The following is a 16,025-nucleotide window of genomic DNA, read 5'->3' on the forward strand; positions in this document are numbered from 1 at the left end:
TGCCCCTCACGTTGGGAAAATATCACGGACTGGAAAAAGCTGTGGTCACGCCTCACCAAGAGTCGCTCGGTTTGAACAAAGGTTAACTGCCACCGTTGGGGAGATGGGAAATCCAGGTGCAGGAAAAGCACAAGTTATTTCAGACGCCGTAATGTGCGTTTCCCTAACAGCACTTTTAACGAAGAACAAATATTCACATAGCTGTGCTGTAAAGCCTGGAGGGGAAAAAACAACAAAAAAACACCTTTTGGTGACTGTTTTAGAAATGTCTCCTGTGATATTTCAGCTACAACTCACAATATTTGTACGAACGAGGATAGTTTTCTAAAAGCATCCAGCCATAATTACTTAAATGTAGCCTATGGGAATAAAAATCTTCCAGTAGGCAAAACTGACATTTGTTTCTTTGTTTTGTTCGACAGAACAGACGGTTGAACATTTTTTAAATTATGTTCTGGATTTTAGCCGAAGAGCGTTTCAGTTTATTTCCGTTTTCAAAGAATGTAAAACAAAGCAAAGAAAAAAAAAGAATTAAAGAGAGTAGCACATAGCTGAAAAAGAGTTTAATGTTGAACTTCTTTATTAATGCGTAATACAATAAAAAAACACATCCAGAAGTTGGGATTTCAAACTGTGACGATCCAATCTGACCTTTTGCATGAAAGGAATGTTTGAAAGGACCAAGAAACTTTCTCAGTGACTCTGTTTCTATGAGAGCGCCATTCATCAGCACGGCGAAGGTTTTCTGAACTACTTAAAGGCAGTCATTTGAAGTAGGACACCATGACCTATGGAAACTATTGGCGGCCTCTCTGCGTGAGGATCAGAGGGCCAGGAACAACAAGCAGATTGAGATTAGCTTCAAGACGAGGAAAAGAAGGAGAAGAAAAAGAAAAGAAAGCAGGAGTGGAGCGTGTAAAGCTTCCATCGCTAAAGGGCAAACCTTAAGAAGCTTCAGAAGAGTTGGATGAAGGAAAAAAATGAAATGCATTTCTTTCTTTATTGGAAGGTAGAGGAAGAGGAGCCTCCAACAGCAATATAGCAGGGAATTCCCCTGCACGGATCAAAACCGCCTCTCGGATCAAAACGTCTGTGGATGTGTTTCTGTGAGCATCTCCGACCTAAAAAGGAAGGAGGACAGACGGACGGACAGGTTCTCTTAACGTGGCCCGTTTCCCTGGACTTTTTTTTTTGCATGTGATGCAGAGTTTTAAGATAACATTAGAAAAGTACTATTTTAGATTTATGTTTAAAAGCTTGACATACCTTAATATCAATAACCCATCCATGCACAATAAGAGCTGAGATCATTCTGTATGCAGGTTACTGGATATGTTGACTTCAGAAACAGTCAATACACACCAATATAAAGGTGAAAAGTACAGCCTCTATTAAATCCAGGATGTTAACATGTTACCAGGTTACTGGGCACCAACGTGATGTTAATCTGACCTGAAGTATGTCCGACCACACACAGAAGGTCCAACCGCGTCAACATCCTGATGAACTCAACTGCACACAGAGACCATGGAAGCCCATCAAGCGGAGATGTTAACTAATGATTGATAAAGGCAATCATGTTGCCTGCAACTTTGTGTAACAGCAAAAGTCAACGTTGAAATTACCGTAATAACCCGACATTGGCTGGAAACGTCTCCCCTTTCAGAAACCGTTGGAGTTTTCCAGATAGCACAAAGTGTGGGGGAATTACGGTACTGCAAAATTTGGCTGGATCGCTGACGCTCGCTTTGGTCTGATAGGGTTAAAAAGTGTTCAAAATGATAAACATGCATTAGTTTTCACTCTTAGTCTGACATGCTAACCCGTCCCACCTTACTGCCCTCTCTGAGAGGCTAAGACATAGCCAGCTCTCCATTCAGTTCTGACTGAGATTCCTAAACCAGGAGAATATTAGCCTAATCGGGATTGGAGAAATTCTATTTTAGCTGGTTTATAGACCCACCCACATAGCCACATCTAATGATTACACTGACTAATTCAACCAGGATTCCCAGATCACACCCAGGATTCCCAGATCACACCCACTAGCAGACAATCTTCTCATATTTAGCTACTTGATCCAGGAATTATTTAGTGACTCGCATGGAGCCCCAGGGTTGTTGCTTTACCAACTCTGGGCTCAAAGGAATTGTTAAATACTGCCTGTAAGTTAATGAAACGTGCACCAAGGCAATTTTACCTTTGAAGAACATTAAGAGTAAAAGTGAGCTTTAATAATCGAAGGTCCACAACTTCTCTAAAATTGTATATGCTTCCTTCTCTCGTTACTAAGGCGTTGCAAGGGTGAGTACAGCTTAATTCAGCAGCACAAAACATCCAAATAATAAAAATAAATCAATTTAAGTTAACCTGTCTTTCCCCTGATCCCTGAAGGAGACGGAAATGACTTCCATAGCCAAGTCAGATCAGACAGGATCTTGAAAATGTCTTGTGTGGAAAAAAGCTGCCATCCAGTGTTCTCTTCCTGTGGAAGTGGACAGGAGGTTTCTCATGTACCAAGCTCCTTATCTTTGTTAGCAGAGTTTGAGCCACAGCTGATGAGCAACGCTCAATCTGGAGCTACAGTCCTGGATTGGTCAGTTCGTACTGCATCACCCGTCTTGGGTTTCCTGTCCTCCCAGGGAGACGATTCAACACACCATCCTGCTCAGTCTATCCTCGACCCCATCTTGTTTTATTACGACTTCTTCCTGCCGCAGCGTTGATTTTAAGCATTTTTAAGTTCACAATTCCCCTAATTGTTGTCAGACTCGTATAAACAGACATTTTCAATCACCGCAGACATTATGAAATCACTACAGATTCGTGAAAAGCTTATTAATCATCCGATTCTAGTACTTGTGGCTGGATTACTTCTGTTACAGAAGAGTTGGTGCAGCTGAGTCAACACAGCCTTCCACTGTTGGCCTTCAGATGAGTTTGTTTAGACAAACTATCGTAATAACTCGTTATTCTTCAGTTAATCCCGTATGAACTTCTGAATGAAAACATGGAACAGTTTCACCTTTTCTTAGCTGACTCCACACCGTATCATACATCAAATAGTTTATATTCTCTTCAAAATCACCACTCACTCAACTAAAACTGTTTTTGTGTAACCATTGATGCAACATTGTTGCAACAAGTGAGCAATCAGTCAAGTTTGATCACAGTTTACAGTACATTTCTGTAAAGGAAAGCAAGAATCACTATCATTATCCATTTCTATTCCAAATCACAGTAGATCACTTGTGGAAGAGACACATGATTTTGGGCAAATTCACTTTTATTTTGGGCCATTTCAAAAATCTGAATGTTCTTAAAGGGCCGGTTGTGCCAGAACGTATTAATAAAACCCATTAAGTTGCAAAAATATCAATAAATAGCTGTTTCAGAATTCAATAGGTGTTTCTTAAAATTAAATATTAAACATCTTTTCACACTGATCAGTCCATGCAGGATTTTGTGATTTTTTTTTTGGAGCTAATTTAGAAATATTTGTAAGAACATTTTAAGATATTTGTGCTAATGTTTGTTGTTGTTTAATGTGACTTTTAATTAATGGCTGTATTGGACACACATCATAATAAGCTTGAGGCAGTAGTCAATTAGACCAAATGTTTTTGGCCAGTTTTGAGGAAAAAATGTCAGTAAAGTCAGAAAAAGTGTGGGGATCTGTTGATTTTGTGTGAATTTTCCAGATTTGTGAAAAAACCTGGAGTGACTTAATGATGTAATTTAGAGTCCAGAGGGCCACATTAAAAGCTCCGGCGGGTCAGATCTGGCCCACAGACCTCGAATTCAATTGCCAATACTGTTGTGCTTTAACATACTCATATAATTTTGACAACTCTTGCTCTGGGAGTTGCTGAAGGCTTAGTAACCAATCCTTTCGGCCATAAATATTTTGCCTGCGCTTCAACTGGTCAATGACTGGATTCTTTTCTTCTCTTTCTTTTGCTTGTTTTTGCTGTACTGGGTTGTCCCAACTTTCATCCAATAAATGTTCACTTGCGGGATTGTTGAAGGCATGTCTCGGTTTAATTTTGGATTTCACGAGTCTTCATGTGCTCTGCCTTGTATCGCCATCCGATAAAGACTGCTTGCATGACGACTGTTTAAATAAGAGACACTTTGAAGTGGCGTGTGTAATTGTCCTTCCAGCGATCTGCTGGGTGTGGGAGCGCGGGAGGGGGTTGAGGTCGAGTTGTGATTGGCACACTCCGACACGGTTTGGTATCAAAACACTTATTGGCACAATGGGACAAGTCGAGTTCAAAAGACGGCCTACGTAAAGTGTTTGTTGTCTAATGCCGTTTTGACCACAAACGGTTTTTCGGTGAAAGCCGTGTTTGAACAGACAATCTCTTGATCTACCTTCAATTGTTCAAAACCAGGACTACAAAGGCAAACACATTCATGTTAGACTGACTCTAATTGACTTGTTTTACGCTGGATTTGAACATGTAACATGGAATTTCTGTTGCAATTTATTGACTTGTAGTATAAAGTACTACAAGTGAAAAAGCAAAATGGTCATAAATTCAAATTCAGTACTCAGAAATCTTTCAAGCCTTTATTTCTTTTAATTTTGATAACTTAACTTTTTCTTATGTTTTTCTATTTTTAAACAAAAAGCTCTAAAAAACAGTAAAATAAGCAAAATAAAATGAAATACACAAATAATCTTAGGTGACGGCAACCAGCAAAAACAACTCGACGGACAGCAATACTTCTTCGTTCACTTTAAGAATAAAAGTTGAGCGGACAGAAAATGTGTGATTCAGTTATTTTGATGGTAATGGTTTACAGATAATGAAAACCCAGAATTTTGTGTTCCAGAAAATTAGAATCTCCCATCAAATCTATGAAAACTGGATGTTTTGAACAGAAATGTCAGGCTGTCAGGAGCTGCTTTTCCATGAATCGCTGCATCAACGCGGAGTGGCACGGAGGCCTGTGGTTTGTTGTTAGGAGCCAACGTTGGTTTGTTTCTCCTCTTCTTTTAGACAATGCTCCAAAGGTTTTCAATGGGGTAAAAGGTCAGGGAAGTTTGCTGGTCAATCAAGCACAGTAACGCCATGGCAACCGAACCAGGTTCTTGTACCTTGGGCAGGGTGGGCAGGTGGAAAGTCCTGCTGACAGCTGCATTGTCTGCGGACTTCAGAAAACAAAGTGGACCAACACCAGCAGATGGCATGGTGTGGTTCTTTTTCTACACCTAGGCAAGAGTCAAAAAAAAAAAAAACCTAGGCAAGAGTCTCCTGATGTTCTGATTTAGGAGTGACTTGATATGAGGTATGAGACATCTGCAGCCATGCGTAGGGTTTGTCTGTGTGGCTCTTGATGCTCTGACTCTGTCCACTCATTGTGAAGCTCCACTGAATTCTTGAATGAATTTTGCTCGACAACTCTCTCAAAACGGAGACCAACCTTGTTGCTGGCACACCTTTCCTTCTCAAATATCAGTGAGTACACGTGGATACTGTGAACAACCAACTTCTTTAGCAATGACCCTTTGTGGCCTCATTGTGAAGGACGTCCATGACCGTATTATGAACATCTGTAAAATCAGCGGTCTTCCTCATGACTGTGTCGCCTATAGTGACCCATAACGACAGACCGGCTGGAGGCTCAGAAACCTTTGCAGGTGTTTAGATTTAATTTGCTGATTACAATGTGACGCCACGAAATTCCAATATGTAAGACATATATCTAAGACACAGAATTTTGGGTTTTTATTATCTGTTAGCCATAATCATCAAAAATACGAGAAATAATGACTTAACATCACTCTGTGTGAGAACTGAGTTTTCCTTTTTAAAAATTGTGACAAAAACTACTGAACTTTTTCCAAAATTACAATTTTTTTAATTTGTATTAAGCTATTGTTACTCAGTGACCTTCCTTCAAAATGTTTTGTATTAATGTTTAATGCGAGTACAAACAACTGTATGCAGTTATTGATTTTTTTTGTCGGACACGTGTAGTCGTGCTTACAAGAGTCAACAGAAGGAAAGATGTTTCCGTTTAATATGTTCATATTTTCAGCACAAAAACTCATTTTGACATTACCAGAGTAATAAGGACACATTTCTGACATACCATCTTGTTTTTGGTTTTGTTTTATTTGGTTTTTGAAGTGGTTACTAAAAGTACCACGGAACATTCTTGTATTATTTGGGTTTCTGAATGCACATTTGTATGTCTGTGACGTATGAATGTGTGTGTGTTTTGGGTGTGGACGGTGGCTCAGCGCTCCATTTGTGCACCTGCTATGCATCACTTACTTCTTTCTATATACATGCTCTCAGCTCATCTGCAGATTAACATCTGCATTATTATCCTTTAGCTCCGACTGACGTGTTTCTGGTATGTCTTTTTTTGTGGTGTGCAGTTTAGGTTTGTAGTTTGTTTTCACATTAGCCTGTCTTTGTTGAACACTTCTATTTTTATCTTAGTACACATGTTTGATGAATCGCTGTCTTTAGACTTCATGATTGAAAATAAATGTAACAAATTTGTTCTTAACCTTCTTTGGACTCAGAAGTTTGAACTTCTGTCGGACATTTAGGGTTTTCCCTTCACGAGCTTCTTGGAAAAGTTTGCTGAAATTTCATGCCATTCCACTGGACAAAACTGAGGAGTCAGGTCCACATACACTTTTTCAGCTTTGCCCAGGAAATGTTCAATGGAACTGAAATGGCAGTTTTGTGATGGCCACTCCAACATTGACGTTTTTGTCCTTGAGGCATTTTGTAACCAAACTGGTAGTATGCTTAGGGTCATTGCTCAGTTAGAAGACTTGTTTCTCTAATCTGTTTCAGACAGTAATATATAAAATGTTTTTATACATCGTATGCTGGGGCTCAGCAACATGGCTGAAAAACTTGTCTTGAGATGAGCATTTCATATCCAAATATCCAAAAAACGTTGATGTGGCCTTATCCAGTTTCCTCTTGAGCTGTCGTATTCATTCTCTGCTTTCACTCCACGCCGATTGTTTTCATTTTTAAGCAGTTTTTTGTTGGACACAGATGTAGGTACACTACAAGTCATTGCTAGGTAGCCAAAGACTGGGCAAGTTAGTTGATGAAACAAACCTTTTTCAGCTCGGCCAGGGAAGGTTGAGCGGCTAAAACCTTTCCTCCTCCTAGATTCCTCAGAATATCGTGCAGTTGCGGATCAGAGTTTAGTGATATGATCAAAATTTGATCGGACGTCTTCTCTATCGACCTTGATCACACGTCTATCGCGATAGATATCATTATTGTTTCTTCGCAAATCACTATTGTATGTGAACATGTGGTTTCCACTGGGTCTCTTCTGGAATCTTCTAAGGATCTCGCAGAAAGAGTTGGAGAGTTTCACTGGGGAGAGGAAAGCCTGGGTTTCCCTCCAGCGTCTGTTACTCCCAGCTCTGAGCTGTGGACAATGCAATGAATGTGCTGGGTGTGTCGAGTCCATTTTTCTTGGATTCGAATTAGCGTCGGGCAACCGATCGCAAGGTCTGGAGTGAGATAAAACCTTAAGCCAGTGAACTGAACCAGGCAAATGTCTCGTGCTAATTTTAAGGATCCATATCACAAACATTAGGTCTTCCGCAGTGAACAGAGGGCAGTCCTGACCACCACACTCGGTTGCCTCATTGTGCTGTTTGTATATTTAGCTGCCCTGTTCCACTTCCTCCACTGCTAATGTTGGGAAAACACACAATACAGCCGTATTTCTGACCTCCCCTCTTTTCCTCTGCTATCGGCTTCTCACCATCTTCTCCGCCCTGTGGTACCTTCCCTTGAGTCGGTGGTCCCTTGTTCACTTTCCATCCCATCAAAGCCTTCTTTGAGAAAAAAACTGCGAAGTGATTCACATGACCCAGGCAACGCAAACACAAACTTCCCTACGCTGGAATTAGATTAGAATACAATCCGAAGGCCAAAAAAAAAAAAAGGACTATTAGTGAGTAAAATCTGAATCATGCCTTCAGATGAAAATAATAGCCCCAGTGACTCTCTCTCTCTCACACACACACACACACACACACACACACACACATTTCTGGCTTCATTGTTCCTTCCACGTTTTGTCTCCATTTATGAGCTGTTCATCAGTTTACTCTGCTGGCCAGATTAGGTGACAGAGTTAAGATGTAAATATTCTCATTTGATTTCTTTTTTTTAGGACTTGAACATGGTGCAGATCAGATACGGGACCTGTGAGTTTTGGGATCTCTCTGTATATTTACACTCATTAGGAACACCCTAATGGGAACGCTCATTACAAGCCAGGAATGGAAATAGTTCTTTCATCAAAGTTCATACAGCTTCATGGGAGAATAGATTTTAATTTTTTATTTATTTGTTTTTCTGTTGTTGTATATATAATGTATTGGCCCTGCCAATAGATTTTAAAGAGAATAATAAAAATGTGTGATTACCAAACATTTTTTACAAACAGCTTGAAAATTGTCATTCTTCATGTATGAGCTGTATAAAAAAAAAATTAAGGTACATTAATAGTTTTTACCACTCAAAAATAAAATTCAGATTTTTTTTTTCTCAAAATGTTGACTTTAATATTCTAAGATTAAAGTAATTTTTTTTCATCGATCCCAATCTTCCATAGTTTTCCATTGAGGAAAAATCTAAAAGAATCACTTGATTCTTTAAGTGATTCTTGAAAAGAATCAAGAAAGTGATTCTAATTTCACTTATAAAAGATCAACATTGTCACCGAATAAATGAGATACAAACAAAAGGCCTTCTCGCTGAGGTCAAAGTTAGGAGATACCTGCACCTAGTAATTGCTAGTTTTGTCCTCATTGCTTGAAGTAAATACAGTCTATCTGCAGGTAGATATTTGAAGGGTTTCTTCCAGGTACCGGCTTTTTCAGGTCAACAACATCTTAATGTCAACATCTTGATCTTAATCCTCAGTTGTTTTTTTATGGATTCACTATATGTCTTGAGTCAGTAGTCATGTTTCCATTAACTATAAAATTGCGCAAAACGAAAATAAATTTACATGATGGGAGCTCTGTGGTGATGTCCAATAAAAAAAATCCGATTTGACTCCCATCTGTCCACAGAACATCACTCCAGATGAAGTTCTCGTCTTTGTCTATGTTCTGTTGTACAACTTTGACCTGGGCGGGTCAACTGAAACGGATCCACCATGGCGGTATTTGCCGAAACGTTTGGCACTGGACATTTGAGATTATCTAGGCAAGACGAAATCAAAGCAGGTTGCCGAGGTTGTGGGTTAAGTCTGTGGCCCGAGTTTGAACTTTGCCTCATCCTGCAGCAGGTAGCTGGCTAACACAGAGAGGGGGAGAAAGTCACACCGCGAACTGGATCAGGATATTAGACAGGTAGTACATCAACACTCCAACTCATCCGAGAATGCTGGGAAGGATTCGGTGAATCAACCATCCATCCATCCATTTTCTTACACCCTTGTCCCTCAGTGGGGTCGGGAGGGGTGCTGGTGCCTATCTCCAGCTAACGCTCCGGGTGAGAGGCGGGATACACCCTGGATAGGTCGCCAGTCTGTCGCAGGGCAACACAGAGACACACAGGACACACAACCATGCACACACACACTCACACCTAGGGGCAATTTGGAGAGGCCAATTAACCTGACAGTCATGTTTTTGGACTGTGGGAGGAAACCGGAGTACCCGGAGAAAACCCACGCATGCACATGGAGAACATGCAAACTCCATGCAGAAAGACCAGGGGCGGGAATCGAACCCAGAACCTTCTTGCTGCAAGGCAACAGCTCTACCAACTGCGCCTCTGTGCAGCCGTGAATCAATCAATCAATAAAATTTGATTTGTATAGCACATTTCAGCAGCAAGGCATTTACATAATTAGCAAGGTGCTTTACATAATTAAAGAAAAAATAAAAAAATAAAAACAGCATGTGACATTGAATAAACAGTAAGAAAGAGAAAAATTTTGAAAAAAAAAGAGTAAAAAAGATAAAAACATATTTTTGTTACGGAATTTAAGCGCCTGTAGTTGCCGGACTCCGCCGTCCGTTTAACACTGGTATTATCAGGCCCCGTCGCCTAACAGGACAAGATCTCCAACCTTGCAGCACCAGGCTCCGCCCACCTGTCACGCGAATTTTTGCGCTAGGACTTCGACGTCCTACATGGATTTTTGTTCACTATTTTTACCTGTTAGAGTCTAGAATTTAAAGGGTTTTTCTGTGCACACAATGACCCTCAGTCACTCGCCACTTTTACATCATTAGAGGAATAAAAAGAAATTAATAAATAGATAAAAAGTAAAGATAAAAATATTGAAGACATCAAAACCTGCACTCTAATCCTAATTTAGCCATAAGCAACTCTAAACATGTGGGTTTTAAGTAGAGATTTAAAGGCACCCAGTGTTTCAGCTGTTTTACAGTTTTCTGGAAGTTTGTTCCAAATTTGTGGTGCATAGAAACTGAATGCTGAATGATGAATGACCACGACACAGATGGATAAAGGATTTCAATACTTAATTTTCAATTTGCAAACTGATTAACTTAACTGCCTCTGTTTGAAACCTGACATGCTTGCAGGTTTATGAACTTCAGAGTCTTTTGGAATCTAAATTCCACAAATTTTCAGAAATTAGATTAGTTTGGTTCTCGCTGTAGCAACATTTTATCTCCACGTCCTTTTAGGGCAGTGTTTCTCAACCTGCTCCTCAACTCCCCCTGTCCTGCATGTTTTAGGTGTTTCCCTTCTGCCACACACCTGAATTGTATCTCTGGGTGATTAACAGGCTTCAGCAGTACTTTATGGTCATGCAATTATTTGAATCAGCTGTTCTGGAATAGAGGCACATCTAAGACATGCAGAGCAGGAAGGCGCTGAGGACCAGGGTTGAGATGCACTGTTTTAGGGGATGTGATAAAATAGGAAATTTCTGCAAACAAGCAGGCACAACAAACCAAACCAAGTATTCTCTCTAGATGAACAAAGTTTGGCATTAAGTTTTTTTTTTTTTTAACAAAAAAACAATAGATAAAAGGTTTATTGCCAAGGCTTCTAATAACATAACCTCATAGTGATGCTGTCTGAACTTATCCTAGGTTGTAGCAGTAAAGATATTTTCTTACCAAGTGGCTGCATGAATATTCATCGTTGTTGGAAATATAATGTTACATTTCCATATGATCTTTTTATAAGTCTATGGCTCTCATTTGAGCTCCCAGGTTTGGTAAACAGTCAAAAACGATAACTAAAAATAATTGTAATTAACATTTTAATTAATAGTTCAATAGGGAAGTGCGTAATTGTGTGAAAGGGAAGTGATGGGTATTTTACTAGACTATTATTATTATTTTTTTTAAATAAAAATCTGTCTGTGCCATCTGGATAACCACATTTTGCTAGAATTAAAGCTGCCAGATCTCATTCCCACAGCATAATGCTGCCTCCACCATGTTTATTGGTCAAGATGGCGTGTCAAGACTCATTTGCAGGTTACGTTTTCCACATTGCGTTAACAATGATTATTTTAGTGATCAATTATTCTACTTATTATTCTGACGATGAATCAAGCGAATAAAAAAAAAGGCACACTTTGCAACATTTTCATTTAACCGCTTACGCTTTTAAAAAATATGTATTGTATAAAATAAGTCATATATGATATATACGGCGTTTTAGTAACAACTGAAGTTAACATAGTTACTTGATCGTGCTATAAAATGGCTCTTTGTGACTCTTTAATTTGTAAACATGCACTTTGTGGTCCATCACGTTAGTGCCAAATATATTTAAGTTTACAATTCCGACATGATAGCTGCTTCAAAATTGTAAAGGTTACACGTTTTTGTTGTGAGGGACCTTAATGTCAACTAAAAACAAACTTGCAGTGTAAAATCATTCGACAAACAAAACGTGTACTGATGTTTTTCACCAGAGAAGGTTTGCTTTGGAGACATTTTCATATTTACCTCCATAACAGCATGACGATTCATCTCTTTCTATGCATCAAGTTGTTATGGCGCAAAAAAAAACAAACTGTTGCGGTCCATCTCCTGCATGTATCCGTGTCATGGACAGCTGTGAAAAGTGAGAAAATGTTTGACATTATCCCACCTGCGGGAACTCACTCACACACGCACACACACACACACACACACACGCACACACACACACACACACACACACACGTGTTAGAGGTACATCTTCTTCCTCTGTTACATACCGGGAATGTCGAAGTTGGAGCACTGACAGCGAGCAGCTCTGTTAACCTGATACAGACACTCATAGGAGTACAGCGGGGTCATCGCCGCGGAGAAGGGGTCCTACTTCAGTCCGTCGGTGACTCAAGTGACCTCTCAGTCAGCCCTATCGGTCTGTACACTGCAATGAGGCTTTAATTAGATTTAACTGCTTTGCCACTTGCGCTTTTACAGTGAATTCTATTCTAATGGTGTTTTTGTTTGCACGAAACAAGAAAAACCTTGAAAACCGTCAGCAATCGAGCCTTAAAGTTTATTCTTATAGAGATAAATATTGCTCTACAACGGCAGCATTTTACACAGGCAGGTATTTATGAGTACATGTTTGTGTGAAGTCCAGAAATAACCCCCACCGAGATGCCTCTTTCCTCTGTCTTTCTGAACCACAGAAGAGGAAGAATCTGCCTTGACCCCCAGGTTTCCGCGACGACTTGTCACAACGTGACCTGAAAACGAAACATCGGAGCTTCCCGGAAAACACCCTCTGTCTGCCTCTGCTCTGGAAATGAGAGCAGATTTGTCCTTTGTTTCAAAACAAGCTCATCTGTAATGATTTGCCACGCAACAGGTCAGAGCGCCGCTGCTAATGCCAACCAGATAAAAACCTAAGAGGAGAGAACGTGCATCTGCGTCCTTCCTGCTTGAAAACTGGGATTCCATATTTACTAGGGCCCTGGACTTTAACGCCAAGACTCTGAACTCGAAATTTAATTAAATTAAATTAAAACTTTATTTATGTGTGAAATGTCAAAATAGTGTAAGACAAAAGAAAATATATATATATATAATAATAAAGCATAGAAATACAAACCTTTCATATCGTTCAAAAAGAAGTAGAAAGGAAACAAAGCTTGTTAAATCGGAAGTTTTGTTGGATCTTAAATGAATTAGTTAATTTTGATTAATTACTTGCACAGATTTTAACACGCTAAAAATATTAACACAATAAATTGCATTTCTTTACAAACAAAAGTCCAGAGATGGAACGTTTGTATTTCTGGTGTTCTCGTAAATGTGACGCACAAGCAACATCGACAAACAGCAAGCTGCTTGGCACACTGCACGGCGCAATTTCAGCGCTAAATTGAGACTGTTGCGCACCTGGAGGTGGCTACTTCCTGCTAGCAGGAAGCTGCATCCATTCCACAGCTATATGATTAATGATGGGCTGGTATGCTAACTGAGTAACCAGCATCGCTAACTGAGCAACCATTACCGCTAACTGAGCAACCATTACCGCTAACTGAACAACCTAGCAACTTAATGTCCGGCGCTAGCAAATGAGAAGAGCGTAGTCACTTGTGTTATCTTTAGAGACGCTAGTGACTAGCATACTTAGGCCGGTCACTCGTTGGTTTGCCTAGCATTAGATAGACAAGCGTTAGCACTGGATGGCCACTAGCGACTCGTCTCTTTAAAGAAAACTTATTCAAGAAAATGGTTAGCATCTCTAAGTGCTAGCTTAGGAACAGATATATCCTTTTGTGTCAAGGAAGTAGCAACCGAGGGGTGAGCAATAGTCTTAACTTGGCACTGAAACCGTGCCATAAATCATTTTTACTTAGCTACACTAACAAGCAACGGATATGAATACTTACCAGAGCAAGGCAGAAAAAAAGACATCGCAGGAAAGTTAGTGTATGTGTGGTTTTCTGAAAACTCAAAGAGGCCACACATTTTACCGTTGAACAGACCTGGACGAGGAAGTGTGATGGCAAAGACTCGTCAAGTTGTTGAAGAAAATCTCCTGAACACCATAATTATGTTGACAGTCTAATAATACCATCAGTCCCATGCAAAGTAGGGGCTATCCATACATCTCTTCACATCCAGAGTTTGACTTCTAAGACCAGAATCTTTTGCAAAGCACATGAACACAGTCACATCACAAAAAAAGAGAAGAATCAGCTGGCTATTCACCACTCTGCTGTGTAGCTGGGGATAATTTGAGGAATGCTTATTTGCATATTATTTATGCTGTTTTTTCTTCTGGTTTTTTAGGCAGACAAAACAGACACAAAAAAAAAAGTAAAATAAAACTCTTAATATATTAAGCCCAAATTAATTTTTTATTCTGGAGACACTAATAATAATAATAATAATAATAATAATAATAATAATAATAATGATAATAATCTTCTTCTTCTGTTTGCAAAGCTCCCACACTAAGTCCAAGCAATAATCCAAACAGATTACAAGAACTCATTGTCCCCTTTTCACTCATGCTTTCAATTGCTTTTAGCACGAATTTAGTCGTACAAGTTGAATGTTTTTTGAGTAAACACATGCTCTATTTTTAACATTGCAGGAATAAAAGGAGTACAGCTTCGCAACTATGTTTTCCATAATGCTTAGAACCCAAATTTACCAACATTTTAGAACAACATGCTTTGCAGTAATCCATCATGTTTTTATATTTTTCTTGCAAAAAAGCCAAACTTTGATCAAACTCAGGTTTTCTGCAGGTTCTTCAAAGGTTTTTATGAGCGTAACAACATCTTGTGTACAAAAGCAGAGAATTCAGGCTTAAATGATTAAATGCAACATACATGATGATGATATGAAATTTGAAAGTCTTTATTAGAATTAGAAAGAAAAGTGGGTAACACTTTATTTGAAGGCGTGTGCATAAGACTGACATGACACTGTCATAAACATGACATGACACTGTCATAAACATGACATGACACTGTCATAAACATGACATGACACTGTCATAAACATGACATGACACTGTCATGAACATGGAGTCTTTATGAATGTTTGACAGTTGTCAATAAATTATCATAATTTACAAAATCATGCAAAGTTGGCACTTTTAATGGACTTTTAATGCAACTTTTAGAGCAACTTTGCATTAAAAGTGTCATTATTTACCATATGACACTTCATGACAACTGTCATAAACATTCATAAAGACTCCTTTATGTTCATGACGGGTATTATGTCACGATTATGACAGTGTCATCATGTCAGCCTTATGCACACCCCTTCAAATAAAGTGTTACCGTCAATTATTTAATGACATCTTCATATAGTCATATAAAATAATCTCCAAGTATTATTTATAATTCCAGTTTGTTTGTTTTTTATCTGAAATGTTTGTCATACACTTCCTTAAATCTATAATTTGTTGAAGTGCTTTTTGATTTCTTACAGAACTTTCACTATGCCACATTCTGAATTTAATTTGATCGTCTTTCTTTGCAAAAACATCTCAAAGCATTTAAGGAAACAATTTAAACTCCATTTTACTAAAGTCCAGGTTTCTGCTGAAGAAAACCAGTCCCAACACATGATGCAGCCACTGCTACTCCTTTTTAAATGTGGAGGTGAAATGCTTCTTGGGTTTTATTTGACATGTCAACTAAATGAAGACAGACGATGTGATTTTGGAGACTTCAAATGTGTTCTTTCTGCAATGTTGTGCTAGTTTTTTTATTTATCTCCGTACATTGATGTTGATATCTTCACTGAGTTCCATCGTATATCTAGTGCCTTTTTAAAAAAAAAAATTCTCCATCCCCTGACTGATACCTTTTGACAATAAGCTCCGTCTAATCGTCATTGTGGACCACAGCTACTGCTGAACTATAAATAAAGACAGAGGCACTTTAAATGATGGCTGGTTCTGTTTAACACGAGTCTGAATATGAACACAACCACATCCCCGTTTAGAGGAAAGTGTGCATGCTAACATTATACAATCGGAATTTTAAGGATTTTTCCATAGAGGGGATTTCTGTTTTTAACAAAAAATACTTCTGACATT

The 16,025-nt window shown here is 39.0% G+C and overlaps 1 long non-coding RNA gene across 2 annotated transcripts; it reads right to left on the reverse strand.

Annotated features, from left to right (window-relative positions):
* Positions 1–11,887: 11,887 nt before the first annotated feature.
* LOC145551891 (uncharacterized) lies at positions 11,888–14,119 on the reverse strand. 2 transcript variants are annotated; one of them, XR_014087854.1, is made up of 4 exons: positions 13,852–14,119; positions 12,607–12,752; positions 12,217–12,374; positions 11,888–12,071 (listed from the first exon to the last, which is right to left on the reverse strand). It is a non-coding gene; the product is annotated as an uncharacterized LOC145551891 (long non-coding RNA). The 2 variants fall into 2 exon arrangements; XR_014087821.1 differs by having other exon boundaries at positions 12,217–12,752.
* Between the last annotated feature and the right edge of the window lie 1,906 nt (positions 14,120–16,025).

Source organism: Poecilia reticulata, chromosome 1 (genome assembly GCF_904066995.2).
Source record: "Poecilia reticulata chromosome 1, P_reticulata-male-v2, whole genome shotgun sequence".
Classification (NCBI taxonomy): Eukaryota; Metazoa; Chordata; class Actinopteri; order Cyprinodontiformes; family Poeciliidae; genus Poecilia; species Poecilia reticulata.